Below are 3,685 nucleotides of genomic sequence, written 5' to 3'. Positions count from 1 at the left end.
CTGCTACAGGCCGGGTTCCTCGATGCCAGCGCTGCAGTACGGCGGAGACGCGCGTGAATGGAGGCGGCCGACTACAAGGTTTATAGAACCGCTTGGCCGTGCTCCACGTGCGTTCCAAGCAGAACGTGGAACCTAGCTAGTGGAACCTTTCGTTGCTGTTGCCGCGTGATTTTTCATATGCCGCCAGGAGGTGGCGGTTTTCTGCACTAGATGTGGAATATCATTTGTTATCGAGAAACCAAGCATCCAAGAATTTGTTAATAAAGGAACACTGTAAATATCCCTTGTGTACTAATTTCCTGTCTTATATTTGCGTAATGTCTTGTTCTTGTTCAACAAAGTTGACAAGTATGAACATATAAACCGGGCTTAGACGTTTACATTTGGCTGTGAGTATATAAGGCTATTGCGCAATATCAGTTTTACTTTGGCCGGGTGGCTGAATCGAGTTACAGACAGACAGACGGACATACATACAGACAGACAGACAGACATACAGACAGACCAAATTTCTGGGTTTAAGTAGCCCAAGAAAGACTATCGTCTTTAAAAACATTTGTGATGCATGCATGTCCACAAATAACAAAAAAGTGAAACGCACGCTGATCAACGAACGCCCAACAAAAATGGCATGTGTAAAATGCAACCGGAGTACAAGCATGACACGCAGATCGGTACTGCAGCGCCACTCTTGCGTCATTTCTAGCATCTTTCATCGGCGTTCAGTGCATCAATTGTGGCTCGAGCCGGCGTCCATGTCATTTGTTGCGGCTGCTTGAGTGTTTTCGAAAAGCCCGTTTCTTTTGCCTTACTGGATGTCATACCGTGAGATGGTTTGTTCTAACTCTTTGTTTTAGTCACCTAAGCACCTGTAAGGTATTTGGACGGTTGGTGATAGCCGCGAAGTTGCCTTCACCATCAGCGTGGTCACCAAGTACGCCTCAGCCAAGTCTGCTGGTGTTCGGCGAGATCCATTGCGTAGGTTTTCAGCATCATCGCGACCTGGACAAGGGCTGTGCATCTCTCAAGTCGCAAGGTTTGGACGAACTGGAAGAAGTTCACGTGAATCCTGTGCCGGCTTCTGTGGGTCTCGTTGGGTGATAGACTGCTAAGTCGTGAATGCGAGCTCGCACGTGTAGACATGGCTAGTTGGAACGCCGCAGGCATGAACGCTGCTAGCTCCATCGGTGACGGCAGCAGCGTCCACGAAGCTCCGAATGAGGCTCCCGGTATACGTAATGTATGGGCTTTTAACCTTCACGAAGACCTCGAGAACACTGGCCGTATCATCAAGCGGTACAACTATGTCGCCATGGACACAGAGTTTCCCGGTGTCACGTCCAACTTCCTAACCGACTGTGCCAGCCGAGGAGAATACGACTACCACAATCTGCGCTGCAATGTAAACATGATGAAGGTAATCCAAATAGGTTTCATCTTCATGGACGGAGCCGCCAAGAAGCCCCTGAACAACTGGGCCTGGCAGTTCAACTTCAAGTTCAGCCTTAGAGAGGACATGTACGCTGATGATTCCATCGCCTTGCTCGTCAACTCTGGCATCGAATTCGAGAGGCACCAAAAACAGGGCATCGACCCGTACGAGTTTGCCCAGCTGTTGACGGTGTCCGGTGTGGTCCTTTCGCCCAACGTGAAACTGATCTGCTTTCACGGTGCCTACGACGTGGCCTACCTGCTCAGACTGCTCACGAACGCGCCGCTGCCTCAAGACATGTCCGAGTTCCTGGAGGGGGTGAGGCTCTACTTCCCTGTATTCTACGATGTCAAGTATCTGGCACAGAAATGCACGAACCTCAAGGGAGGCCTCAAAGCGCTGGCTGATAAGCTGGAGGTGGAACAGATAGGGCGGCGACACCAGGCACGAAGCGACAGCTTGCTAGTGGCGGAAGTGTTTTTCATGGAACGAGACATCTTTTTTGAAGGTGAGATCACCAACGCCAACCTCTGTGGGCCTTTGGTTGGTCTGAGTATTCCATAACCGATGCCTTGAACCACAACATACACAAAGCACGTCGCGAGCTCCCAGTGTTGTCCTACAGCCTAGTCCCCACCCCCTCCCACCTTCTCGTTGCCTTTCATGTCGCCACCTCAGCCTGCATCTCGGCAGCAGCACTCCAACCGCCTTGGCGTTTTATCGGCGCCACTGCGCGCTCCCCATGTACTGAGAGTGGTGAACAGAATAGTTCTGCACAGTGCTGCCCCTTGTGTTCTCACATATGACCTATTCGTTCCCTGCTCGTGTAATATCCCCGAACGCCTGCCTCCTACTCGTCTCGTCTACTGTTACGCTTAACCCTTTTTCGAACGTTTTCTTTATGCGGTGGCTTGCTTTTTTTTTACTTTACTCCCACTTGAGCTTTCCGGACATCTCATCCTTTTGTGAAGTTCTTTAGGATTAAGAGGAAGTTAACTAAGTCTTTGGTTTAAGAAAAAAGAAATGCAAATGTTATTTTGGTTTTTCGAACCCCTGTTTCAAAAGCGTCTGTCTTTTCAGAGCTGCAATGTGAAGCGCCAAGCGTATGGTAACATGGTTTCTGCCGGCGAGGGCCCGAGTAATATGTGCACGTAAACAGTATCAGAACGTTCATGCATGCGTAAATAATCGAGTGAAGGAACGAGTTCCGTGCGCGTGTTTCTGCGAGTACGTGATGCGCACGCATCGTGTGCTCGTGTTAACAGCCAGAAAAAACTCGCAGACGAGAACCGATAACCCGGGGAACGGCGTCAGCTGATCAAATTATGCGACAGTGTTGCTTTGACATTCTACAACACTCCTACAACATTGCTACGATTTCTCAATGATTTCACTTGCGTTGACAATGGCTGTGAAAGGTTGTGCTAGGGTGTATGTTCACCTGTGCTTAAAGGGACACTGGAGTGATTTGTAAACATTACGGGATTACGAGCGAAAATTGTAGTCCGGAGCCTGTAAGCCATTTTTAGACCACTCTCGCTGCGTTTACTCGAATTTATTCAGTAGAAAAATCAATTCAAATTTCTGTCCTCCTCTCTGCATCCTCCTTGCCGATTTCTATGACGTTTCGCATGACGTCTGAAAAAGATGGCTTGGCGTGACGGCGCTACTGGCTGGCTCGCCGACCATCGGAGAGAATCAGCTTGCCCAGCGTTCACTTGGCCGGCCGCCAGCGTGTCGTCGCCGTTCGTTCGCTCAGGTCAAACTAAGCCACGAGACGATTTCCGCCTGGAGGAATGTGCTTTTTGTTTGAGGTGCAGTCCACTTCGAAGTGCAGCCCACTCGGCTACGGTATACAGTCGGGAGCCACAGTCTGGATTCCACGCGAGCAGCTTCCAAAAGGAAGCGCATCGCTATCACATAGGTGCGGGCTTTTTTAACAGTGACCCTGGTTAACTGGATATTTTAGTTTTACACCTGTTCCTTTTCTTGCCCAAGTCGAAGCGCACTTCGTCCGCAGAAACACCGAATGCTCGGGGAGGAGGAATCCACACTTTTTAACCCTACCGCGCAAGCCCTTCCCAATAAATGGAACGGCACCTGTTTTTCATTGTTCACTTAGATTGGTTCAGTGGTAGTTTTGTTGCGGGCTGGATTCTGCTTCATTTTTTCATTGTGTTTTGTGTGGTTGTCTGTGACACTTTGTGAGGCCTTTGTATGGCGCCAGGGTGGTGTTACATTGAGTTTGTCTCC

The 3,685-nt window shown here is 49.6% G+C and overlaps 1 pseudogene; it reads left to right on the top strand.

Annotated features, from left to right (window-relative positions):
* Nucleotides 1-1,141: 1,141 nt before the first annotated feature.
* Nucleotides 1,142-1,996, top strand: LOC144147378 (CCR4-NOT transcription complex subunit 7 pseudogene; annotated as a pseudogene).
* The last annotated feature ends 1,689 nt before the right edge of the window (nt 1,997-3,685 follow it).

The sequence above is a fragment of the Haemaphysalis longicornis genome, unplaced genomic scaffold, assembly GCF_048455015.1.
Source record: "Haemaphysalis longicornis isolate Haplotype H1 unplaced genomic scaffold, Haemaphysalis longicornis Haplotype H1 scaffold_1, whole genome shotgun sequence".
NCBI classification, from domain to species: Eukaryota; Metazoa; Arthropoda; class Arachnida; order Ixodida; family Ixodidae; genus Haemaphysalis; species Haemaphysalis longicornis.
This window is presented reverse-complemented; position numbering and strand designations above follow the sequence as displayed.